General features: G+C 44.8%; 1 protein-coding gene across 5 annotated transcripts in view; it reads left to right on the top strand.

Annotated features, from left to right (window-relative positions):
* Positions 1–27,873, top strand: part of LOC147102481 (coronin-6-like) — a 318,649-nt gene that overhangs the window by 15,493 nt on the left and 275,283 nt on the right. The window contains exon 1 of one of the 5 annotated variants that reach the window (XM_085964971.1): positions 291–663. The exons of 1 other annotated variant lie outside the window; for it this stretch is intronic. The gene's annotated coding sequence lies outside the window, so the exon portion shown is untranslated. Of the gene's footprint in view, positions 1–290; positions 664–7,473; positions 7,571–27,873 lie in introns of those variants that run through there. 3 more of the 5 variants (XM_085964975.1, XM_085964974.1, XM_085964973.1) reach the window with 3 other exon arrangements.

Here is a 27,873-nt window from a genome sequence, read left to right as displayed (position 1 = left end):
GAACCTACCTATAAAACCTCTCAATACAATGACATTGCACCGTTTGAATTCTTTCTTTAATTTTAGTTTTTTGACAAACGGATGGAAGCTATAAATTGCTGATTAGAATTCACAGCTGCCTCCCTCCCTGGACATTGAGGTCTCTGATCACTTGGGGGGATAGTAGAAGCCCCTGACACGTTATAAACGTGTTGTAGCCCAATTGAACGGGACGTGTCGGTGTAGATTCATGTCCTTCGTCGGATTTAATATATTTATTGAACATCAGAAGCTGCGTAGTATCGCTGCGGTCTTTGTGAGGCGGCTGACTTGCCCACCAACCTGTCCCGTCCCTTCTATTTTTCACTCCTTTTATTTTAAACCAATAATTTTTTTTTTTTTAGTTTGTTTGGGGGAAGAGGTGATTTTTTTTTTAATTGAAGTGATTTTAACCTCCTGCGGTAGCTCGGTGGATGAGCTGCTCTGCCTGTGAGTCAGGTTTGGTCACACACACCACTCTCACGCCCTCTGCATATTTTATTCTCCGACACACTTGAGCCGAGCCCACTCGTCATTTTCCGTTCGCTCTCTCTCTCTCTCTCTCTCTATTTGCGGCTGGGTACAGCTCCTGGACCAAACCCTTCCTTGCATTTCTACAGATCGCTACTTCTCCTTCTCACTTTGGTAAGTGCAATCTCTCCCTCTCTCTTTCTTTCTCTCCCCTCTCTGTTTTAAGATCCCCCTTTCTCTCTCTCTCTCTCTCGCGATCTTCATTCAGTGACCTTTCTCAAATAGCACACACACACTATCCCACCTCACAGCGAATTGTATTCAGGCAGAGATCCAAACATTTGCATTTCTGTTGATTTTAAAATCTCAGACGCATAATGTGTATTTTTTGCGTGTTTTTATTGAGCGATTTTGTCCTGATCGCAGGACCTGATTTTTGTTGCTATATTTGGATGCTGACCCCGGTGCCATCTCGACACCGGAGCGGACGAGGCGCTTTCACCTCCACTGACAGCGGAGGGAGACTCGTTTAAAATTGTTGTTGTTGTTTCATGAATTTATCGATTTCCCCTCCTCCCAAAAAAAATCAACTGGCGCCTGATGTTTCGGGAGGGGGAGGCATCCCCCTGGAGTTTGTCACGTAGCCGCTTCATGTTGTGCTCTGATGTGCGCAGTTTTTAGCAACAGAGTAAGTTGAACCCAGCTGTCAGTCGCTTTGAGCAGGGGGTGGGGGGGAAGTGGACGGGTCATTCTGATGTCGCAAAAATGACTTGAAACACCCTATTATTCTTTGGGAAGTGCAAAAAAAAAAAATCCATTGAATGTGAGCATGAATGGGAGCGCCACCTGGGCAGGTGACTGGCTGTATTATATCGAGCTCAACTCGTACAGATTGTCTTGTCTGAAATGTACTTAAAAAAAAAAAATCTCGTTGCAAGATTGAAGGCAGGAAAGTGACGGATTGAATGGAAACAGACGCGACACACCTCCCAGCTCCAGCACACATTCTGTGTCGTGGTCATCGGTGTGGCGTTTAGATCTGTGCGACGTTTTATGGAATTCACTCAATATTTAGTTTAGCTCCTCCCATTCCCATTTTTTTTCCATAAATATGCCTCCGTATTAATTCTCGGCCAGTCACTTGAAGCGGACTTTAATGGGAAATGCCGGTAATGCATTGTTCACTGGCCCTGCTGTATCACCACCAGAATAATCCTCTGATGCTAACTTGGAGCCAGTAAAGTTTTTTGATCAATGGCGCCAAGGTTAAGGGTCTTAACACTGACCTTTTTAATGGAGAATCAAGGTTACACTTCCGGAAGAGTAACTGGGTGAAGGGAATTTGCAATATCAGGGTTTGCTGAATATTATCGCATACATGTGCTAAAATTGTAATAGTTAAAGCTTGTTGATTGTTCTGTTTTTCAGACCTAGAATAATTACATCCTGACAGAGACTCTCCCATTTATAACGCACCTCCTGAGAAATATATCCATCTTTTGCTCCCAGTCAATGACTTTGCAGTGCAGTGACTGTTCTGTGAGCAGAGAGGGCATCCATTTTGCACACAGCAAGATGCCACACAGCAATGAGATGACTGACCGGTTACTTTATTTTTGGTAGTGATTGGGAGGAACGCCCTGTTCTTTGAACAGTGCAGTGGAGCCTCGGTACCCGCTTGAACCACTAGAACAGGCCGAAGGGGGCCTTGGTTTCATTGTTTCACCCAAGAGATTCCACCTGTAGCAGCTTAGGTACTGCGCTCCGGACCTGGAGTAGAGCAAGAACCAACACCGCCTGACTCGTGGGTGAGAGTGCTACTAACTGAGCCAAGCTGAATCTGTGGAGGGTAAAGACTTGCATTTATATAGCACCTTTCACGACCTCAGGACGTCCCAAAGCGCTTTACAGCCAATTAAGCACTTTTGAAGTGTAGTCACTGTTGTAAGCGTTGGTAAATTGCTGACTGTGTGCCGTGGGCACAGAGCATTGCTCTGATGGTGCAAAGTCAACAATTTTCCCACCAGCAGTTTTAAACAGTCGGAAAATCAGGTGCGGCGTGCACCTGAATATCTGATATTTGCTGCCCATGTCCAGGGCTCCCTGCCGGCAGAACAAAGTGAGAAAACTGCCTCGTTATGTGCTGTCGTTTAATGCCGTCCCCCCTCTTCCTGCAACAACCTGCATCAAAAAGCCAATCGTTTGTTGGGAAGGTGCTGAATGAATGGCAGCTGGTGCACCTGCTGTTTGTACTTTTGCTGCACGGTTCCCTGTCAACCCCGCCCCCAAATTTTAATAGGGGGCACTGACATGACGATGGGGATCCAAAATATGGGAGGAATACCCATTCCCAGTCCAATTTACACCATGCAAATGGAATTGTGGGAATGCACAAATTCTAAACATGCACTTCCAGAGAATGAAATTACATTGGCAGTAATGAAAAAATAGCTAGTCGTGACGTACTTGCAATAATGATCCTTTGATGTTTCTGAAACACTTTATTAAGTATAATGTTAGGATATTAACGTAGCTGTGGAATGCACAATTTTAGTAGAGTATTACAGAACAGAGATAAACTTGACTTAATACCATCAAGCACAAGAAAAGGAGGGGAAAAGACCATCTGATCCATCAAACCTGCTCCATCCAGACACATCAGCCATGTACACCATTGACCTCCCTCCCCACCTCCCGATCCTGGGAGATGCCCCCCAAAAAAACCTGAGGTCAATTTAGGAAAAACTCTGGGAAATTCCTCTCCGACTCCATAAGGAAAGCGAGCAAAGCTGCAGGAAGTGGCGGTAACTCAAATCCTTGGAGCCCCAGCTAACCCGCAACTTGCCCTCTATATAAATGGAAATATCCTTTTCTCTCAGGAACTTGCCCCGCTCCCTTTTGAGGGACTGCAGTGAATTCGTACTCGCCACATGCTTCAGTAAGGCGATGACTCTGTGAAAAGAAATACTTCCTAGTATTTAGCCTAATTCTTTGCCTAAATATGACAAGCATAGCAGTTTGTCGCTGAGAGAGTGAACTCTTGTCACAGCGCTGAACGTCTGGTGGGAGGTCGAAGAAATTGCACAATTTAAAGAAAGGTTGATATTATTGTCGAATACCAACATGGGCTAAATATGGGCATGGAGGAAAGTTGTTTTTAAGAAGTATATAAAAGATGTTATATTGATGCAGTGTTGGCAACAATGTGCCGAGTAAGGTAGTAAAAATAGCCGGGTTATGGCAATTACAACAACTTGTATTTATATACCGCCTTTAACATAGTAAAACATCCCAAGGCGCTGCACAGGAGTATTATAAGACAAAAAAATTGACACTGAGCCACATAAGGAGAAATTAGGGCAGGTGACCAAAAGCTTGGTCAACGAGGTAGGGTTTAAGGAGGACAGAGAGGTAGCGAGGCAGAGAGGTTTAGGCAGGGAATTCCAGCGCTTAGGGCCTAGGCAACAGAAGGCACAGCCACCAATGGTTGAGCGATTATAATCAGGGATGCTCAAGAGGGCAGAATTAGAAGAATGCAGATATCTCTGGGTTGGGTGGTGGTGGTGGTGGTTGTGGGGCTGAAGGAGATTACAGAGACCGGGAGGGGCGAGGCCATGGAGGGATTTGAAAACCAGGATGAGAATTTTGAAATCGAGGTGCTGCTTAACCAGGAGCCAATGTAGGTCAGTGAGCACAAGGGGTGATGGGCGAACGGGACTTGGTGCGAGTTAGGACCCGGGAAGCCGAGTTTTGGATGACCTCAAGTTTACGTAGGCTAGAATGTGGGAGGCCAACCAGAAGTGCATTGGATTATCAAGTCTAGAGGTAACGGGCATGGATGACCCTATACATGCCATTATGGGAGGGGGAGGGGGAGGGGAAGAAATAATTGGGAATTTCCTTGTGGATTCTCCTGATCGGCTGCTGTAACTTCACCAAAAAAATGGTGGAAACCCAGATTCTGTGTCTATCCACCAGTTACAGTGGTCGATTGGGAGCATCCCCAAGGAAATTCCCGGTAAATGTACTTAAGGAAGGAAAGAAGGAACTTGCATTTATAAAGCACCCTCCACTCACGACGTCCCAAAGTGTTTCACAACCAATGAATTACTTTTGAAATATAGTCAGTTGTTGTAATATAGGAAAACATGGCAGCCAAATTGCATGCAGCAAGGTCCCACAGTGTGATCACTGACCAAATAATCTGCGTTGGTTGAAGGATAAATGTTGGCTGGTATCCCAGGAGAATGTCCCTGCTCTTCAAATAGTGCTAAGGGATCTTTCACATCCACCTGAGGGGCCTCAGTTAACACCACATTTCGAAAGACGGCACCTCCAACACCGCAGCAAGCCCTCACAACTGCACTAAAGTGTCACCTTAGATCACGTGTTTAAGGATACACTAAATCATCCTATCTCAATCCCCACTACCTTTTATGTTTAAAGGCAAAATTGGTACATAACGGGAAGGCACAGCATGTAACAGGTACTGGATCATATGGCCAGAAATAACTCACTATATATTATATATAGAGCACTCCTCTGTTGTCCCTGCAGCATAAACATTGAAGGCAGCAGTGACCTTCACTGCCACTTGTAGTACATGATGGATTGTCTCTTTTTCAGGTCTTTTGTTGCAAAGGGACTGCCTATCCATTCTGGTGCACCTGAGCCTCCTTATGCGTTACTTATTTGCTGTGCCCGGGTAACTCAATCTGTTGAGGCACTTGATGTGAGTTGTGCACTTCCTGTTCCCTTCAAGGCTGTCCTGTCCTCCAGCTCCTCAGCAATATACCCTCTAAAGGTGCTAGGCTATGTCAGCTGTGGCTCAGTGGGCAGCACTCTTGCCTCTGAGTCAGAAGGTTGTGGGTTCACAGTCCCACTCCAGAGACTTGAGCACAAAAATCCAGGCTGATACTCCAGGGCAGTACTGAGGGAGTGCTGCACTGTCGGAGGTGCCGTCTTTTGGATTAAATTTATTAAACCGAGGCTCCGTCTGCTCCCTTAGGTGGATGTAATAGATCCCATGGCACTATTTTGAAGAAGAACAGGGGAGTTCGCCCCGGTGTCTTGGCCAATATTTATCCCTCAACCAACACCACTAAAACAGATCGTCTGGTCATTCTCGCATTGCTGCTTGTGGGAGCTTGCTGTGCACAAATTGGGACATCCTGTGGTCTTGAAAGGCACTATATAATTGCAAGTCTTATTCTTTTTATGCTCATCCTAGAAGATTCCTTTGTACTATTTCTTTCTTTCACTACTTCAAATCCTTTGTATTTTGTTGAACTCACGGACTCCAGGTTTGGTCGGAGTAAAATACTCACTTTTTAACTGGACAGTGCAGTTGTTTCATCATTAATGAATCTAAAAGAGCAAAATGAATTAGTTTTTCCTTACTTTTTGCTAGTATTAATAAATCCCTTTTTAGACAGGCTGGAATCCTTCGGGTAGTCTGTTAACAATTTCTACTGATATTACACCATTTTTAGCTCATCTACTATATTAGCAAAAAGAGGAAAATTCTGGCCCTAACAAAGCACTGAGGTTCATTTCCAGAGGGATAGAATTGAAAAGCGGAGAAGTTATGTTAAACTTGTGTAGAACCTTGGTCAGACCACACTTGGAGTACTGCGAACAGTTCTGGTCTCCATATTATAAAAAGGATATAGAGGCACTGGAGAAGGTACAAAAAAGATTTTCTAGGATGATACCAGAACCTGAGAGGTTACACTTATCATAAAGATTGAACAGGCTAGGGCTCTAGAAAAGAGAAGACTGAGGGGTAACCTGATGGAGGTCTTCAAGATTCTGAAAGGGTTTGATAGAATAGACACACAGAAGATGTTTCTACTTGTGGGCGAGACCAGAATGAGGGGCCATAAATATGATAGTCACTAATAAATCCAATAGGGAGTTCAGGAGAAACTTCTTTACCCAGAGAGTGGTTAGAATGTGGAACTCGCTACCACAGGGAGTGGTTGAGGCAAATAGCATGGATGCACTCAAGGGGAAGCTAGATAAGCACATGAGGGAGGCAGAACAACCGATATGTTGATGGGGTTAGATGAAGAGGGGCGGGAGGAGGCTCTTGTGGAGCATAAACACTAGCACAGACCTGTTGGGCCGAATGGCCTGTTTCTATGCTGTAAATATTTTGTAATACTTTGCCTGCTTTTGAATTTTATCCAGACAGTTATTTTATCAACTATATAAAAAAAACATGCAATGGCAATTGTTTAACATTTCAGATGGGTAATTGAACAACTCAAGTTTATCGTTTGCAGCTTGCTGCTTTTGTGTGTGTGTGTTTTTCTGTTAAATGCTCTGGACCCAAGGGCAATATAATTCATACCTGCAATTTTGTTTGACTGTAGCTGCAAATTGTGTGCCCCTTTATCGATGATCATTGTGTCTATTTCAGATCAGGTTCATAAGAGCACCTGTCGAATCATAGTCTTATGTAATTGCAGGGATTTAAGAACAGTGTTCATCAATAAGTCAATCACTGCAATAAAACTCAAACAGATTTGGAAGGAGCTTTTCTTCATCAATGGACTTCTTGACACTAAAATTCCATTGGCAACAATTTGGAAAAAAATCTGTGATTTCAACATAGTTGCTCTGATTGTGGCAATTGCCACTTTTGGAACGAACGAGTAGAAATTACAATTGGCGATGTACTTGCATGAATGTTTAATGCACTCGTACCACATTTTGCTCTGTGATATTTTAATGCCAGTGTTAGCTTGTTTAAAATGTAATAAGTTATTTTAAGAGAGTGTTAAAATAACACCCGGTGGGATTTGGTACAGGCATGCTGAGCTTGCACATGAGAACATCAGTCATATTTTTACCAAATATGCATGCCCTCCATTTTGATAGCAGCAATTCAAGGCACCAGACCAGCTTTTGTGATGACATCATGCCTGACATGATGCTGGCGCGACACCGATTTGTGGATCAAGTTTGACAAATTGCATCACCTTGGGTTTGTGGCAGAGCCAAGAAAGGTTCGTCAAAATGGCGGGTCTGTGAGTTTGTGTGAAGGTCTTCAATTGGGTTCCTTCATAAGACTCTGGTAAGTGGGGAATATTCTGCTGTGTTTAATATTTATGTTTTTTTCTTCAGTGGAGACATGGTGAAATGATCAATTAGACACAGCTCAATAAGAAAAGATTGCATAAATTCAAAGTTGGGGAAAGTACTTTTTTTCATGAATTGTTTCTGTGCAATCAGTAAGCTTTATAAGAGGTGCTTCTTAGTACAGGAGGGAGGAATATTTGTCCCCCCCCCCCCCCCCCCCCCCTGCAGTGAGTGGCACTGTTGAGATCCATGAGAACCTGTGCATTGTGACTCTGTTACATTTGGGTCGATCCTGGTGGAAAAGTATAGCAAACGACGGCTCAAAAGAAGGTGGTGTGTGTTGAAGATCACTCGTCCAGTACCAAATTAGCTGACCTCAGCTGAGACAGCAGTAGGGGAGCTATTATTGCTGTTAATGCTCCTGTGCTAGGGAGGGGGAAATCATTAGGAGGTTGCACTCTTCATCTTTATCCACTGATGTCTGCTGGAAAGTGCAAGTGTGAGGACTTTGGTTAAGGACAGGGCTGGGCTCATCTGTGATGCCCACCTAATGAAATAGTTTGCCAGCATTCATTGTACAGGCTTGCGTGTGAAGAATGACCATTTGGTCCATGACACTGGAGGACACTTGATGCCCATGAAGCCATACCCAGCACTGGTCAGAACTTTCAAGAGAGCAGGGAGGCTAATTTAAGAAAAAAAAAAATTCAGAATGGTACAGTTTGTTGATCTCAACCAGGGTACCAATGGAGACACTGCAATTAGCTTCACTCCCTCTGGGTTATGGATTGGAAAATCAGCCACCAGTGGGACAAGGGAACCTAAAAATAAGTCAAGGGGAGGAACTTAGTGGATTTAATATAAAAATGGAGAAAATAGTGGGATTTAAGATAGACAAATATCCATGACCTGATGGTTTCCATTAGCAGAGTATCAAAATAAATAGATCAGTAGATTGCAGATGCATTGGTTCTAATTTTTCAAAGATCTTCTGATTCAGGAATTGTGCCTTTTGGATTGGAAAATCTATTATTTAAGAAGGAAGGGAACTAGGTAACTACAGATATGTTAGTTTAACATCAGTTATGGGGAAATTACTGGAATCTATCATCGGGGCAGAGTGTCTGAGCACTTGGACAGGTATGAGCTGATCAAAGAGAGTCAGCATAGATTTGTAAAAGGTAAGTCATGTCTGACTGATTTGAATTTTTTGAGGTGGTCACTAGCATGGTGGATAGGGAAGTGCCTATGGATGTTGTCTATATGGACTTCCAGAAGACATTTGATAAGGTTTCACACAAGAGATTATTAGCAAAAATAAAAGCGCATTGAATTGGAGGTAACCTTGTAACATGGGTTGGAGATTGGTTGGGAGGTAAGCGACATTGGGGGAAAAACTCGGTTGCTTTGCTATTCTCCTATTCTTCTTAGGCAGTCCCTCGGAACCGAGGATGATTTGCTTCCACATTAAAAATGAGCTCGCAGGTGACTGATGAGTCCAATTGTGGGACCTACAGTCTCTGTCACAGGTGGGGCAGATGGTGGTTGAAGGGGCGGGTGGGTGGGGTGCTTGGGTTGACGTGCGCTCCTTGCGTTGCCTGCGCTTGGCTTCCGTTTGCTCCCGGCGAAGAGACTCGAGGTGTTCGGCGCCTTCCCGGATGCTTCTCCTCCACTTTGTGCGGTCTTGGGCCAGGGATTCCCAGGTGTTGGTGGGGATGTTACACTTTTTCAAGGAGGCTTTGAGGGTGTCCTTGGAGTGTTTCCTCTGCCCACCTGGGGCTCTCTTGCCGTGCCGGAGCTCCGAGTAGAGCGCTTGTTTTGGGAGTCTCGTATCGGGCATGTGGACAATGTGACCCGTCCATCGGAGCTGATTGAGCGTGGTCAAAGTTTCGATGCTGGGGATGTTGGCCTGAGCAAGAACATTGACGTTGGTGCGCCTATCCTGCCAATGGATTTGCAGGATCTTGCGGAGGCAGCGTTGGTGGTACCTCTCCAGTGCTTTGAGGTGCCTGCTGTACAAGGTCTTTGTCTCTGAGGCATACAGCAGGACAGGTATCACTGCTGCCCTGTAGACCATGAGCTTAGTGCCAGGTTTGAGGTCCTGGTCTTCAAACACTATCTTCCTCAGGCGACCGAAGGCTGCACTGGCACACTGAAGGCAGTGTTGGACTTCGTCGTCGACGTCTGCCCTTGTTGACAGTAGGCTCCCGAGGTATGGAAAGTGGTCCACGTTGTCCAAGGCCTTGTCGTGGATTTTGATAATCGGGGGGCAGCACTGTGTGGCGGGGGCAGGTTGGTAGAGGACCTTTGTCTTACGGATGTTTAGTGTAAGGCCCATGCTCTCGTATGCTTCGGTGAAGGTGTTTACGATGGTTTGGAGGTCGACCTCCGAGTGAGTGCAGATGCAAGCATCGTCTGCATAATGTAATTCGATGACAGGAGGATGGGACGACCTTGGATCTGGACTGGAGGCGACGGAGGTTGAACAGTTTCCCGTTTGTTCTGTAAATTAGCTCCACTCCAGTGGGGAGCTTACTGAGGGTGAAATGGAGCATTGCAGCAAGGAAGATCGAGAAGAGCGTTGGTGCGATGACACAGCCTTGCTTGACCCCAGTCCGTACGTGAATTGGGTCTGTGGTGGAACCGTTGGTCAGGATCACGGCTTGCATGTCGTCGTGAAGCAGGCGGAGGATAGTGACAAACTTTTGAGGGCAGCCGAATTTGAGGAGGACACTCCATAATCCCTCATGGTTGACAGTGTCGAAGGCCTTTGTGAGATCAAAGAAGGCCATGCACCTAAAAGGGCGCTAACGGAGCGCAAAGCAACTAGCGCCCAGGCGCGGTGATGTTTGCGCCGCTTGCAAAATTGACCGACATTTTGCGGCGGCGCTAAACACTACCGTCACGATCTCTTGCACCCGCAGATTGTGACGTCAGTCGAGTGTGTAGTGCCCTGGAACGGATATTGAGTGGCGCCCCCTGCCTTTCCGCCTGCCGCTAGCAATGACAGGTTGAGTGGAACGTTTTGCAGTCGGGAAGGGACTAGGGGAGCGCTATTTAGAGGCGGCCGCTTCCTGCCTTTTTTTGTCGGCGACATTTTTGCACCACGCATTCGGAGAGAGAGAGAGACTTTTGGAGAGATTCAACGCTGTGTGAAAGAGTTTTGGTTACTGAGCAGCACTTTGCAGGTTGGTTTTCATTTGACCTTCCTTGCATCGATTTAGAAGAGACGATGGGGGCTGCACTCTGAGCTCTTTCCCTGGGTCTCTCCATTGTTCTTTCCAGCAGATTTGATGTACAGGTCTCTCCAGGCCGAGATTCAAGGCTGCAATGAGCAGGTTGTGGATGGAGAGCAAGATCGACCCTCCCCTTTAAGAACTGGCCGGCGCCAGTGTGTCTGTGTTCCATTGTTAACTGACATCACATGAGCTTCGCCAGCGCTCTGAGGTAGCGCCTCGCCCCTCGGTGTTAGCGCCTTAAGAGAGGTGTGTAGCGCCTGATTTAGCGATAGAAGCCAAGTTTGCAGTCGAAGGCGATAATTAGTGTCAGGCGCTAAACTTTGCGCCTGGCCGATAATTGCACCTCAAACGGGGCGATACCGAATTTCTCCCCCAGAAAGTAGCGATAAAGGGAATGGTCTCCGTCGGGATGTGACGGGTGTTCCCCAGGGATCTGTACTCAGGCCTCAGCTTTTCACTGTATATATTAATGATTTGGATGAAGAAATAGAGAGTTGTTTGCAGATGACACCAAGTTAGGAGGCACAGTGAGTTGTGTAGATGGGCACAGGAAGGTATCAAGGAACATAGACAGACTAAACGAGTGGGCAAAACTGTGTGGCAGGTGGCGTTCACTGTGGGGAAGTGTGAAGTCATCCACTTTGGATCTGAGAAAGAGAGATTGGAATATTTTCTTAATGGTGAGAGATTAGGAGCTGTGGAGGAGCAAAGGGATTTGGGTGTCCGCATACACACGTCATTTAAAAGCTAGTGCACGGGAAAAAATGTTCAAGAAGGCTATTGGAATGTTGGCCTTTATCTCAAGGGGTTTGGAATTCAAAAGTGAGGACGTGATGCTTCAGTTGTACAGAGCCTTGGTCAGACCCCGTCTGGGGTACTGTGTTCAGTTTTGGGTGCTGTGTCTCGGGAAGGGTATATTGGACTTTTGGGAGGGTACAGTGCAGATACACCAGAATGATCTTGGGGTTTAAAGGGTTAAATTACGAGGACCAGGTCCATAAACTTGGTTTGTATGCCCTTGAGTTTAGAAGGTTGAGGGGTGATATGATGGAGGGATTCATTAGGGTAGATTCGGAGAAACGACTTCCACTGGTGGGGAATCCAGGCAGTGGGACATAATAAAACTAGAGCGAGGCCATTCAGCAGTGAAATCAGGAAGCATTTATTTTTACACAGAGGGTAACGGAAATCTTTAACTCTCTTTCCCCCCAAAAGGCTGTGGATGCAAGGCCACTTGAAAATTTCAAGACTGAGGTCGATAGGTTTTTGTGAGGTCAAGGGGTATCAAGCAAGGCGGGTAAACGGAGCTGCAGATCCGGCATGAGGGCGGAATGGCTTACTGCTGCTCCTGTGTTCCTCTGTTTCTACGTTCCTGATTGGCATTGTCTTCTTCCTGGACGTCTTGTGATTGGTCTTTGAATGTGGTTGAAAAGCTTGCTGACACTCGATGACGCGGCGTGCTCAGTGAATAAGTGGCCATGGGCTAAGGCACGGGAGGATGACTGGTACTTCAGAATCATATTCCAGTTTTAAAAACCACTGCCTTCAGAGTGGGAGAAGGGGATAAATTGGCAAAAAAAACCTGAAGACTCAGTATTGAATGATTATTGTGCTATCTATAAGGATTCAAATAATTTCAATCTTCACATATTCAGACCAGGTCATTTAACTCAGTTATTTTTAGCTTTTGTTTTTTGTTTCTTTCTCATTTTCTGTCTTGCTCTTCCTCTTCATGTTCTTGTGGTCCTGGCTTGGTTAGTTTGAATAATGGAGAGAAGCAGTGCAGTCATTTTACACGGAGAGCTGGTAGGATCTGAATACAAGCTACAGCCTATGGTGGCCTGACAGGAGGTATGGGAAATCTGGGCGACAGTTCAAATCTAACCTGTTAGAAAATAAGAACCTAAGGGATATTTTGACCCATAAAGGGACCATTTAAGCTGTTGCAGGGTATAGTGTCTGCATTAGGTACTAAAGTATTCGTCCAACGTGCCTGAATATCCCTCAGTCCAGGCTTTGTTAAATCTTTACGAGTGGATGTCCTGTGGCATTGTTCACAACAAAGTCACTAAGAAGGAGATAGATAGATTTCTCGACACAAAAGGCATCAAGGGGTATGGGGAGCGAGCGGGAATATGGTATTGAGATAGAGGATCAGCCATAATCATATTGCATGGCGGAGTAGGCTCGAAGGGCTGAATGGCCTACTCTTGCTCCTATTTTTCTATGTTTAGAAACATAGAAGATAGGAGCAGGAGTAGGCCATTCGGCCCCACGAGCCCGCTCCGCCATTCAATGAGATCATGACTGATCATCCAAATTCAGTACCCTGTCCCTGCCTTCTCCCCATACCCCTTGATCCCTTTAGCCTTAAGAAATATATCCAACTCCTTCTTGAATATATTTAATGCACTGGCCTCCACCGCCCTCTGTGGCAGAGAATTTCACAGGTTCACCACTCTCTGGATGAAGAAATTCCTCCTCATCTCAGTCCTAAATGGCTTACCCCTTATCCTTGGGCTATGACCCCTAGTTCTGGACTCCCCGGCCATCGGGAACATCTTTCCTGCATCTAGTCTGTCCAGGCCTGACAGAATTTTATAGGTTTCGATGAGATCCCCTCTCAATCTTCTAAACTCCAGTGAGTACAAGCCCAATCGACACAATCTCTCCTCATACGTCATTCCTGCCATCCCAGGTATCAGCCTGGTGAATCTTCGCTGCACTCCTTCCATGGCAAGAACATCCTTCCTCAGATAAGGCGACCAAAACTGCACACAATACTCAAGGTGTGGTCTCACCAAGGCCCTGTACAACTGCAGCAAGACATCCTTGTTCCTGTACTCGAACCCTCTTGCTACGAAGGCCAACATACCATTTGCCTTCTTAACCGCCTGCTGCACCTGCATGCTTACCTTCAGCGACTGGTGCACAAGAACACCCAGGTCTCTCTGCACTTCCCCTTCTCCCAATCTATTGCCATTCAAATAATAATCTGCCTTCCTGTTTTTGCCACCAAAGTGGATAACCTCACATTTATCCACATTATAGTGCATTTGCCATGTTTCTGCCCAATCACCCAACCTGTCCAAATCGTACTGGAGTTTCACGACATCCTCCTCACAGCATACCCTCCCACCCAGCTTTGTGTCGTCTGCAAATTTGGAGATACTACATCCAGATCATTAATATATATTGTGAACAGCTGGGGTCCTAGGACCGATACTTGCGGTACCCCACTAGTCACTGCCTGCCACTCGGAAAACGACCCGTTTATTCCAACTCTTTGCTTTCTATCTGCCAACCAGTTCTCTATCCAAGTCAATACCTTGCCCCCAATCCCATGTGCCTTAATTTTGCAAGCTAATCTCATTTGCGGGACCTTATCGAAAGCCTTATGAAAGTCCAAATACACCACATCCACTGGTTGTCCCTTACCTATTTTACCAGTTACATCCTCAAAAAATTCCAGTAGATTAGTCAAGCACGATTTACCCTTTATAAATCCATGTTGACTTTGTCCGATCCTGTCACTGCTCTCCAAGTGCTCTGCTATTACATCTTTTATAATGGACTCTAGCATTTTCCCCACTACCGATGTCAGGCTTACCGGTCTATAATTCCCCGCTTTTTCTCTACCATCTTTTTTGAATAGTGGGGTAACATTAGCTACCCGCCAATCCATGGGTACCGTTCCAGAGTCTATCGGGTTCTGGAAGATGACCAGCAGTGCATCTACTATCTCCAGGGCTACTTCCTTAAGCACCCTAGGATGTAGATTATCAGGCCCTGGGGATTTATCGGCTTTCAGTCCCATCAACTTCTCCAACACCATTTCCCTACAAATACTGATTTCAGTTCCTCCCTCTCATTAGTCCCTATATTCCCCGACATCTCTGGGAGGGTGTTTGTGTCCTCCTTCGTGAAGACAGAACCAAAATATGTATTTAATTGGTCTGCCATTTCTTTGTTCCCCATTATAAATTCCCCTGATTCTGACTGTAAGGGACCTACGCTTGACTTCACCAATCTTTTTCTCTTCACATATCTATAAAAGCTTTTACAGTCAGTTTTTATGTTCCCTGCAAGCTTACTCTCATAAAATGGTCCAACTTGTTAGAAACATAGATTATAATAAGGACAGCACAATGCCTGATTCTGTTATCATGGTGGGGCTGTGCCCTTTAATCACAGAATCTTAATGTTAAGTAAAGGTGGGTTCAGGCCAACCACAATTGTTTGTTTTTTGGTGAGGACACTTGCAGTTTGAGAAGTAATAGACAGAAGGTTCTGGGTTAATGAGTAATGGACAATGACTTCCACACATCCACCACACTCCATACAGTATTTCACTTTATCACGGATGGAAAACTTCTAAGTATATAGACGGTTACCCCTTTTTTCCCCCCCCCTCCCCACCCCTTATTTTTTAGGCCCTCTTGCACAAACATTATTCACTGGCTGAGAGAGTATATGATCTGTCTGCGCCTATGCCAGTACTGCTGTGTCTTCTTCTTAGGCAGTCCCTCGGAACCGAGGATGACTTGCTTCCACATTAAAAATGCGTTCTCGGGTGACTGATGAGTCCAATGCGGGATCTACAGTCTCTGTCAAAGGTGGGGCAGATGGTGGTTGAAGGGGCGGGTGGGTGGGGTGCTTGGGTCTGCTTGCGCTTCGCTTGCGCATGCTCCTGGTGAACAGACTCTAGGTGTTCGGTGCCTTCCCGGATGCTTCTCCTCCTCTTTGTGTGGTCTTGGGCCAGGGATTCCCAGGTGTCGGTGGGGATGTTGCACTTTTTCAAGGAGGCTTTGAGGGCGTCCTTGAAGCGTTTCCTCTGCCCACCTGGGGCTCTCTTACCATGCCGGAGCTCAGAGTAGAGCGTTTGTTTTGGGAGTCTCGTATCGGGCATGCGGACGATGTGGCCCGTCCATCGGAGCTGATGGAGCGTGGTCAAAGCTTCGATGTTGGCCTGAGCAAGAACACGGACATTGGTGCGCCTATCCTGCCAATGGATTTGCAGGATCTTGCGGAGGCAGCGTTGGTGGTACCTCTCCTGTGCTTTGAGGTGCCTGCTGTACATGGTCCATGTCTCTGAGGCATACAGCAGGGCGGGTAGTTGGCCACTAGCAGTGATGAAGGGTGCAGCAGGGTAACTTGGTCGTTGGCGTTTTTGACGAGAGAAATGCCAAGCTGCCAATCACCACCTTCCTCAGATACTTTGAGCAGGTTTCGAATTGTGGGCATCTACTCGTGCATTGGCACTCTGGTGTAGCTGTGATGGACGAATGCTGTGCCCCAGCAGACGACCATTTCACTGCCTTCTAACCTTGTCAATGAGCTCTGCCTCCTGTAATGGTTTTTATTGTGTTGTACACACACTATACCTCGGCACTCGAAAGGTTACCATTGCGTTCAGCTAAATTTCCCTCATTTTGCTCTCCTAATTCATTGTATTTTGGCTCAAATAACTTTACAAAAGCAGTACAGTTGAAACTATACTTAATGCTTTCAGAATTTTGTGCTTTGCCACGTTTCTGTAACCCAGTTTAAGGTTTAGGATTTTTGCAGAAATGTGTTTTTTTTTACAGGCATCAGTATGTTTTACTTGTGAAGTCATGGATTCGAGTTTTTCTTTTACCAGGGAAACTCATTTAAGCATTTCCTCCTCCAGGGAGATTGATAGATATCTACTGGACTAGGCGGCATTGAATTAAGCTGCCTCTTACTCCATTGTACTGCTATCCTGTCCACTTCATTTGTCCTGGTTAGACATTCCCAAGAGCCAACAAATCCTTATCGCATACCTGCAGCATTTAGCAGTGACAGGCTAGTTTGGGCAGTGAGAGAGTTGTTAGATAATTCCAGGTCTCGAGACGACGATGATGAGGAAGAGCTTGTTTAAAATTGCAGTATCCTTTCCCTGGTGATTTACCTGTCAATATCCTGCACTTAAAAAGGCATCTAAACTGTTGTGCATGGAAGCTGGTTTAGAAATGGGACTGTCAGTAAATAGATTATTGTGGTGGGATGGATGGAAATTGACCAAAGATGTTTGGGGGCAGCTTGGTTGTGCTTGTTAACATGATGCATCAATGAGGTGGATTTTCAAGGAGATGTATAAGCCACAGGAGGGGGGGAAGGAAGAGAGCAACAGCAAGGAGCCTCAGCCAGCCAGGGATGGAGGGAGGGGCAAGTGGGGTGGAGGTCATTCTGAGTCACAGTTGGCTCCAGTGGTATTAATGTGTCATAATGTTGCCAGCTCATCTTTTAAATGGTGAGAGGAAATGACCACTAACAGGAAAATAAAGATTAAAATCTTTTACAGGAAATTCAGGAGGAACCTTTTGTACTGTGGTCCCCTGATATCTACAGCATAATCGGACTAAACCAAAAAGGTTACATACGTCAGCCTTACCTACTGTTCCCCCTTAACATACCTCTAATTAGAGCTCCTTTCTGGATGTTTCGAACATTTTATTGGCGCTGTAGGTACCAGCGTATTCGAAGAAGCGTGTGTGCAGGATCCGCAGATTCTCTTTTGGACAATTTACATGGAATGGGGCAACCTAAAAGAGGACACCGGCAGAACTTATAAAACAACTTGCAATACACTGAAAGAAAATGAGGGATGAGAGCAAGAATAAAATTCTGTTTAAAATCTTGTAACTTTGCTGCTAATATGATCGAGAGGAAAATTGAGCAAAATATCAATCTGTTCACAAATGCCCCTTGAAGTTGCTTTTGTTCCTTGATAACTGTACACCGTGAAATAAAATCAAAATGCTGGAAAAACTCTGCGTCTTTCAGTATCTGAAAAGGAGGACAGGATAATATTTCAGATGTAGACCTTTACGCAGAACTGATTAATGACACAAATTAATCGCCCAGAATTTCCTGCACTGCTGCAATGACCAATCTGTTGTACGGACTGTCTTACGGCGCAGAAATCCCAGGCGTAGATGACTTGTGCCATTAGTTACACCATGCCATAATTTCCTAGGGCTTTTGCACCACTTTGCTGAGACCCTCGCTGAAACTGTTGACAGCTAATTGTGATGGCCCAGATTTTTCTGGAGTGGGGCATCTCGCACAGCTATTCGCTCACAGTTTCAATTGTTCCCTTTCTGGGATGGGGAGACATTTCAGGAACATAAATCTCGTAATTAAAAAAGGTACTTGTGCTGTAAATACTAGCCCTAACTTTCTGTGGTGAGTTTAATTGGGAATTAATGGGCAAGTGCAGCAATTTCTTGAAACTCTCTGGGAGGGGTGCAGGTGAGGGCGAGCTGCCATTTTTGTGAGGCTAGCGGCAAATCGTCCAACAAATGTGTTGAGATTCGGAATTCACTGGGTCTCTCTTCCTCGCCACAAGTTGCTGGACAATTTACACAATAATGGCGAGCACCATTAAACTCTCCATACTATTGGCAGCAAACTCTGAGCCAATAGCTCCGCCCCCGTTCAACTCAGTGGCGATCGTGAATTTGCTGAATTGACACTACTTTGATTGCCGTTGCCACTCGGACCACAACAGAATGGCGCTGGTGGGCTAAGTATATTTGGTATAATCGTAACAGGAAAAATCATGAACATTTTGGTGTTGAAATGCAGAATATTGATGTCAGTAAATCTATATTTGAATTAACTGGCTGAAATTATAAGTCCATTCCATTCAGTGTGGAATCGCTCCAAGTGACGATGTAGAAGAGTTGGCAAATTTGGAAATTGAGAGTTGCTGCATTTGGGGAAAAAAAACCTGACCAGCAGCTTTGTTTTCAAACACTTGTATCAGCGTATTGAACTAGCACGGCCCCAGTGATGGCAGATGAAAGTGTTTACAATGCTCAGACAACTTTCTGTAATAACCTGCATCAACAGTAGGTTTTGCAACTGCGCCAATGGTATTAATAAACATTTACTAAATTCATCTAGAAAACTTTAGAATGTGTGTTTATAGTGAGTGCGGTCAAATTGAATGTGTAATATTGCATTGTTGAAATATGCAGGATCTATAAGAATGACTCTGACAACAGTTTGATGTTATCCCACATGACCAGCAAAGAAAAAGCAAAGTGATGTATATTTTTTTTGCTCCAAAATCACCTGAAATAAGGAGATTTGTTAAAACATGGCACTTGGAGGTTGGTTTTCAATCTGTATATCCTGGTAGCCTAAATGTTTTATCAAGATTGTATTTTTGATTGGACACAATGATTTTAAGGTGAAGTAAAAATGCTGAACTCTTGTAACAATAACCTCAGAGTTTGTGTCTCTGTGCTGTCCATGCGACAAACAAACAGACGTTTGAGCTTTACTCGTGAGTGCTTTGGCAGGTGAAGGACTTCCACTCAACTGCTGCTATGGAAAAATACCACGGTGGAATAATATTTAATAACACACTGGCAAAATGAATACAACAGTTCTCATTAAATGGTTTTGTCGAATTCCCCACACAATTGTCATTGTTCAACTATGCAGTTCAGGAACTCCGCTTTTTGTAAAATTTTGTTTTGACCTAAATGAACATGATGGGCCGTATTTTGCTACCACTTCGGGTGCGCACGAGATGCGCACGCACCCGTAGGGGCCGCGCAAGTGCCGGGTTTAGGCATGCGCTAAAACCCGGCACTTGCGATTTGTCAAGAATCTTCTTGACAGATCCTCCGCATCCCCAGGAAAAGGGCCTCTGCGGGTGGAGAGTTGCGCTGTTTGCCCAACTTCCGCCCGCTGAAAGGCTGTAGAATTCTTACGCCTGCTTTTAGAAACATAGAAGATAGGAGCAGGAGTAGGCCATTCGGCCCCTCGAGCCTGCTCCGCCATTCAATGAGATCATGGCTGATCATTCAAATTCAGTACCCTGTCCCTGCCTTCTCCCCATATCCCTTTAGCCTCAAGAAATATATCCAATTCTTTCTTGAATATATTTAATAAACTGGCCTCCACCGCCCTCTGTGGCAGAGAATTCCACAGGTTCACCACTCTCTGGGTGAAGAAAGAGAGAGTTGTATATCCAAGTTTGCAGATGACACTAAATTAGGAGGAACAGTAAGTAGTGTGGTTGGGTGCAGCAACTTTCAAGGGGACATAGACAGATTAAGTGAGTGAGCAAAACTATGGCAGATGGAGTTTACATACGAAAATGACGGGCAGGAAAAGACTAGCTGGTCCATTAAGCCTGTCCCCTCCATCAAGTGTGAGGTTATCCACTTTGGACCTTAGGAAATACTCTGATTTATCTTTCTTAACGGTGAGAAATTAGGAACTCTGGAGGAGCAAAGAGATTTGAGAGTCCAAGTACATAAATCATTTGAAGCTAGTCGACAGATACAAAAAGCAATCAAAAGGCTAGTGGACTGTTGGCCTTTATCTCAAGGGAGCTGGATTACAAAAGGGAGAAAGTTATTCTTCAGTTGTACAGAGCCTTGGTCAGACCCTATCGAGAGCACTGCATTCAGTTTTGGGTACTGCAGCTCAGGAGGGATGTATTGGCGTTCGAATAGCTTCACCAGAATAGCACCATGGCTTCGAGGGTTAAATTATGAAGACCAGTTGCATAAACTTGGCTTGTATTCCGTTGAGTATAGAAGATTGAGGGGTGATCTGATTGAGATGTTTAAGATGATAAAAGGATTCGATAGCCGGCACAGGCTCGACTAGCTGAATGGCCTCCTTCTGTGCTGTAACCTTTCTATGATGGGGTAGATGCAGAGAAACTATTTCCTCCGATGGGGGAAATCAAAAGCGGGGGGGACATAATCATAAAATTGGAGCTCGGCTATTCGGGAGCAAAATCAGGAAGCACTTTTTCACACAAAGTGCTGGCATTCTCCCCTTTCTCCCCCCCCCCCCCGCCCAAAGGAAAAGGCTGTGGAAGCTGAGACAATTGGAGCTTTCAGGACCGAGAGCAATAGATTTTTGTTTGGTAAGGGTATCGAGCAATATGGAGCTAAGACGGGTAAATGGAGTTGAGGTACAGATCAGTCATGATCTAATTGAATGGCAGAGTAGGCTTGAGGGGCTGAATGGCCTACTCCCTGTTTTCTTTAAACAATTCAACGTTTTAACTAGCTCTTTAAAGCGTATTATTTAACGTAACTTTAGTTTATGGACTTGGATACAAATAAATAAAGTGATGTAGTGCACAAGAAACAGGAAATTCCCAGTTGTTGCGTAATGCACAAGAAACAGAGAGAGAGAGATGAAAGGCTGCCTCCATTTTATGTTGCAGAAATGACCATTGGTTGCGCTGCTTCTGATTCACTACTAGGAACATAGGAACAGGAGGAGGCCATTTAGCCCCTCAAGCCTGTTCCGTCATTCAATAAGATCATGGCTGATCTGTGACCTAACTCCATATACCCACCTTTAATCCATATCCTTTAATGCCTTTGGTTAACAAAAATCTCTGATTTTAAATCAAACAATTGACCTAGTAGCAATTGCCGTTTGCGGAAATGATTTCCAAACTTCTACCACCCTTTGTGTGTGGAAGTGTTTCCTAATTTCACTCCTGAAAGGTCTGGCTTTAATTTTTAGACAATGCCCCCTAGTCCTAGAAATCCCAACCAGCGGAAATAGTTTCTCTCTCTCTACCCTACCTGTTCCCCTTTATATCTTGAAAACTTCGATCAAATCACCCCCCTTAACCGTCTAAATTCCAGGGAATACAACCTTATGCTCATGCTTGGTATTCTAATCTGTTCTCCAGTAAATTTTGGCGTAAATCCGTCACCGGGACACACAATGGCGTTCGTCGCTAATATCCCCGTTGCAGGACATTCCCGGCCAATGGTGGAGCCTTCAATTTTAATGAGAGGTTTACATCTGATAAATTAATGTGTGTTTTTTCTGCTATCTATGGACCTGTTGTGTATTTCCAATAGCTTTAGGGCTTTTTCCTACTGTATTCCTTGCGGTTTGGGTGCAGATTGGGTGACCGCTTTGCGGAACACCTCCGTTCAGCCCGTAAGGGTGACCCCGAGCTTCCGGTCGCCTGTCATTTCAATTCACCGCTCCATTCCCACTCGGACCTCACCGTCCTTGGCCTCTTGTACTGTTCCACGGAAGCTCAACGTAAACTCGAGGAACAGCACCTCATCTTCCGATTAGGCACTCTGCAGCCTTCCGGTCTCAATATCGAGTTCAACAATTTCAGATCATAACCTCGGCCCCTATTTCATTTTTACTTATATTTTTCCACTCCTTTCCTCCCCCCCCCCCCTTTCCTTTTGTTTCTCTCTCACACCTGGCAGCTATCTTTTGCCCTGCCAGTACACTTTACACCTAATCCCAGCCTATTACCATCTCGTCTAGCTTCTAATCTCTTTTACTTCTTTTGGTTCTTTTATTCTTTTGTCCGATCGCAGCCCTGCCTTCGATCTAGTTCCTTTTCTCTCCAGTTTTGAAGAAGGGTCAAACCCGAAACGTCAACTCAAATTTCTCTCCACGGATGTTGCCTGACCTGCTGAGTTTTTCCAGCATTTTCTGTTGTTATTTAGCATTTCTCAGCTGTGTTAGACAGCTGACTGAAGCACTGGTGCATTTTTTTTTCATGCTATCCCATGCGAGAGATGATGTTGTTACACTGCCAAGAGACGCTGGCACATGGCTTATGATTATGAACACATTGTAAATCCTCAAAATGAAATGATTTTGCATGGTATGCTGCATCAGGATAGATTTGTAGTAAATGCTTTTACAAGGTTTTTTTTTAAATTGTAGTATCAGTGGGATGCACGTTTCATATTCCATAGCTTCTTATAAGAACATAAGTTGTGGAATGGGAATCTGTTCCATCAGGGTCACTTCATTGTTTTTATGTCTTTTACAGTGATGTATGTGCTGACCCAGTGTTGACTGGTCCTGATGTGCCAGGGTATAGACAAAAATAATGACATAAAAATGACAAAAGGTAGCTTCGACTGAGCCCGGACATTTCATTTGCAAAATTGAGCTGCAAGTAGTCGATGTGTCTGGTCATAAAAACATTATTTATGGAAGGCTTTGACATTGGGAATCCATTCAGCAATACTCATCACATGGGTGAATGTAGCGTTGACCAGATTACTGGCAGAAGTCAATCTGTGCATTGCCATTATAAAGTTGAAAGAGACCTAGAAGACTCGACACTAAACATGTCCAACCAATGTAGAACAGCAATCAACAAAATCAGTACCATGTTGAGCTACATAACCAAAATGATAGAATATAAGTCAGAGGAGGTAATGATCAAAATTAATCACACTCTAGTCAGACTAATCCAGTTCTGGTAGCCAAGAAACGAGAGACGTTCAAGCGATGGAGACAGTGCAGAGAAGAGCTTCAAGGCTAATCCACAGTGTCGGGTGTGAGTTATGAGAAAAAACTGGAGAAATTTGGGCCTGATAAGGAGTCATCTGAGAGGCGACCGCGTAAGATTGTTAAGGGTATAGAACCCGGAATGTTGTTTTAAATTAAACTGTGGAAGTAGAACAAGTGGACACACATTCAAATTAGAGAAGGGTACTTGAAGGACAGATTTAAGGAAATTCTTCTTCACATACAGATTGATCAACTTGGGGAATAAACTTCCAGATAGAGTAGGGGAGGCAAAAACCCTGGAATCATTTAAGAAACAATTGAATACTATATTGAGGATGGTGAGGGGCATTACGATCGCTCTGAATGGATCAATCATGTTGGGACGTCTAGTCTTCCTCATCCATAATGATCTTAATGACTGTCCAGCACCTTGATATTAAATGGATTCTTAGTGTTGTGGAATAATGGATGCGGTCGTGTTTGGTACTAAGCCAACTTGTATTTGCAGTTGAGATTGATACATTGTTAAATTCTGTATGCAACTAAAATCTACCCCTACTGGGTTCCAGTATGTAGGCTGTTTTCTCATTTCTATTGGTTGTTATTTTGAAGGGCTTAAGCTTCTTTTAATTCATACATTTTAAAATGTAAGCGGTTGCTTGCTCATTTCCTCCTAGATTAAAAAAAAAATATTTTTGAAATGAGCTAGACTACTAGGAGCATAGTAATAGGAGTCGGCCGTTCAGTTAGATCATGACTGATCTGTACCTCAACACTATTTACCAACCTTTGCTCCATACCCCTTGATATACTTACCTAACAAAAATCTGTCGGTTTCAGTTGAACCAATAGCCACAGTCTTTTGGAGGAGGGAGTTGCAGATTTCTACTACCCTGTGAAGAAGTGCTTCCTGTTTTTTTTTTATTCATACACGGGATGTGGGCGTCGCTGGCAAGGCCAGCATTTATTGCCTAATTGCCCTTGAGAAGGTGGTGGTGAGCCGCCGCCTTGAACCGCTGCAGTTCGTGTGGTGAAGGTACTCCCACAGTGCTGTTAGGGAGGGAGTTCCAGGATTTTGACCCAGCGATGACGAATGAACAGGGAGATATTTCCAAGTCAGGATGGTGTGTGACTTGTAGGGGAACTTGTAGCTGCTGGTGATATTTTGAATGGGCCGCACAGCCCCTTAAAGGGGCCGTGCAGCACCAAAAAAAAGAGGGAACATTGATCAGGAGACGAGTCACTCGCCACAGAATAGCCAACCTCTGACCTGCTCTTGTAGCCACAGTATTTATGTGGCTGGTCCAGTTAAGTTTCTGGCCAATGGTGACCCCCAGGTTGCTGATGGTGGGAGAATTCAATGATGGTCATGCCGTTGAATATCAAGGGGAAGTGGTTAGACTCTCGCTTGTTGGAGATAGTCATTGCCTGGGACTTGTGTGGCACGAATGTTACCTGCCACTTATCAGCTCAAGCCTGAATGTCGTCCAGGTCTTGCTGCATGCGGGCATGGACTGCTTCATTATCTGAGGAGTTGCAAATGGAGCTGAACACTGTGCAATCATCAGTGAACATCCCCACTTCTGACCTTATGGAGGGAAGGTCATTGATGAAGCAGCTGAAGATGATTGGGCCCAGGACACTGCCCTGAGGTAAGACTACAGGAGAGCAGAATGGCTTCCCTTACACCCACGCCCCCCCCCCCACCTCCCTTCCCCAACCCTGTATCAGGTCTTAACTCTGGTGAGAAAGCAGTACTGCGGTTGTATTTAAAATAGTTTAAGATAAGGTGATTGGATGTCAGCCGTGACTCAGTGGTAGCACTCTTGCTTCGTTCTTCCCCCCCCCCCCCCCGTTCTCCCTCCCTCCCTCCCTCCCCCCCTCCGTTCTCCCTCCCTCCCCCCCCTCCGTTCTCCCTCCCTCCCCCCCTCCGTTCTCCCTCCCCCCCCCCTCCGTTCTCCCTCCCCCCCTCCGTTCTCCCTCCCCCCCTTCCTCCGTCTACATATTGAACTAAGGATTGTAATGTACATGCATTTATCATTTCCTATTTATCCCAATTAAATAGAACTTGTCACCTGGCATTGCATTTCAGTAGAAATTTGGATCCCAGTCTTTATCCAGTTTTTTGCGCAGGTAGTTGTTGTTTGTGTTGCCTTGGCCTTATTTCTCCTTGAGGCAATCGAGACATAAACTGAAATTTGTTCGTGTAAAATACATATTTTTAAGCATTTCCTGTTGGTTTTATTTTGATTGAATCCGCTGATGTCAGTTACTAAATGGGCTGAGATGTGGAAATTGCCTATTTTTTATTTGCCGTTTATAGAACTACTGATCTCTAATACAATCCAGAGACCCCAGTTTAATCCTGATTGAAGAATAACTGTTCTTGCCAAATCAGTTGTTTGGCTTAGACTATTTAAAAACTAGTGAAGATATTTAAAAAATTGGAATACTTTGCCTTCACTCTGATCCTATTACGTGGATATTTCCAACTGTGGTTTGCTCTTGAGTGATTGTTTCCCAGATACTCTGCTTCCTTCGGTTTGCAACCCAGATATGTGGAAGAATGGTTGAGGCCGGAGAACAACCGCAAGGCAGAAATAATGGCCCGGAATTTCCGGGGCCGATGACTGCATATGCACAGCGTGCGCTGCCGTAAGTGCCGCGCAAGTTCCGGGTTTCCGCATGTACTGTGCGTGTGTAAAAACTCGGAACTTGCGGTCTGCCAAGTTTCAGCTTGACAGGTCGGACCCATCCGCAGGAAATGGACATTCACTGGCAGAGCGTTTTGCCCAACTCCTGCCCAGCGAATGCTCACGAAAGCCTTACGCCTGGTAAAAGCAAGCGTAGGGCTGCCTTTTACTAGCGTAAGGGTTAAAATAAATATTCAAATACATTAAAAAAAATGATTTAAACATTCAAAAACCTTTAAAATTAGTTTAGGTTTTTTTGGTCCCTTTAAAAATGTTTAAATTTATTTTTCAAAACATTACATTTTTGTTTTAAATGCTTAATTAAATTGTATTTTAATTACTGTTTAATGTGATGATTTATTTTTATTTAAGTGGGGTGAAAGTGTGTTTTTTCGGGGATTCCTATTATGTTTATGGGGATTCCGTATGTAAATGGAATCTCCAAGAGCATAATGGGAATCCCCCTTTGTCATTGGTCGGGCCGGCCCACGTGATCCCAGGGACACTTGCGAACCGCGTGGGCCCCTCACGCAGGCCTACACCCGCAGGCCTAGGACCGCAAGAGTCCAAAGTTACGGAGGCATCAGGTAGGTGAGTACTTTTTTTTGCGGTTTGGAGGCATTCGCCCGCGGGAAGCCTCCGAGCGCAATTTCCAGCCCAAAAATTGAAGGTGATGGAGAAAGTCGGAAACTAATGAAAGTGAGGCCTGAGTGGTTTAAAACTGTCACCTGAAAGTTGAGAACTATGGAATCACCCTCTGATATCTGTTATTATGGCAAATGACTTGTTGTAGCTGGTCATTTTGTTACTCTCCAGATCTGCCAAGAAACTGGCATTTTTATTGCTTTAATTAATGCATTAATGTAAAAATGTGGTACTTGGGCAGCCAATCACACTATAAATGGTCAATGTGGAATTTTGCAGGATTTGTTACAGGATGATGTGCCTTGCCAAACCACTTGCCTCGGTTATTATACATGCGGAGTGTCTTTATTCTACTTTGTGTCAGTTTTTGTGCAAATAACCATGTTTGGCACAGTTGCAGATTTCACACAAGTGAATTGAGATCTGTGACCCGAATCTTGCAGGTGCGATGAGAAACAATCTTGTGTTGATTAGCAGGAAGTACAGGAAACTCTCGTTTAAATGGCACCTAAATATCTGGAATTCTCTATTAACCGGCAAAATTCTCACTCCGAAAACAACACCTCAATAACCGGCAATGTTGCCGAGTCCGAGTCTCCCGCTGTGGCTGAGTTAGTCAGTGGGGGTAGTTCTCCAAACTGCCACTACTCGGCTTCTTGGCACTGTCGGAAGTCGGAACACCTCAACAGCAGGAGTCTGACTCTCCCGCGCTGCCGGGAGTCTCTTCCGATCCACCAATTTTCTGTTTGCTGTATAAGTTTTGTTTTACTGTTAAGTAATTAAAGAGTTATGGATTACCCTCAACTGGCAGTACTGTACTTAATCAAGCATCTTCCACCATCCATTTAACACAACATTCTGTAGGTGAGTACCCAATTACTGTATACTGCACATTTCTTGATTTTTTTATTTTTGTTTGTTAAAAATAGCCTCGGGAGATAACCCTCTCCGTCATCTGGAATTTTTAATCAACTGGCAACACGCCGGTCCCGTCGGTGCCGGATACCAGAGATTCCTATACAGGAAACTTTGGTTTATCCGGAGGTTGTATGTCCGGAAACCTCGATCCACCGGCAGAAATCAGGAGCCGTTTTGTTAGATTTTTTTTCTTCTCGTGGCTTTTTTTTCCAACAGTCAGGCTCTGGAAAGTCTCTCTGAAGCTGTTGCTAAGCTACAGAGACGCTTCCAAGGTACGGGCCGACTGTTTAGAAGCTGTTGCTAAGCAACAGTGTTTGTTGTCAGATACGGAGATGAAAACCTCCGTATCCTTCAGAATTAGCGCTGGTCTGTCCGGCAGTTTTGATAGATCGGCAACAGCTCAGTCCCGTCGGTGCCGGATATCACAAAGTTTCCTGTACTATGATGCTGTTATGGCCTGCTCTCCATCGTGGCCCTCACTGTCTGTGACACTAGGAATTTTT

The sequence above is a fragment of the Somniosus microcephalus genome, chromosome 22 (assembly GCF_052327205.1).
Source record: "Somniosus microcephalus isolate GS21.2 chromosome 22, FLI_Smic_1.0, whole genome shotgun sequence".
In the NCBI taxonomy this organism is placed as follows: Eukaryota; Metazoa; Chordata; class Chondrichthyes; order Squaliformes; family Somniosidae; genus Somniosus; species Somniosus microcephalus.
The sequence above is the reverse complement of the archived record's forward strand: the minus strand, read 5'-3'. Positions and strand labels throughout refer to the sequence as shown.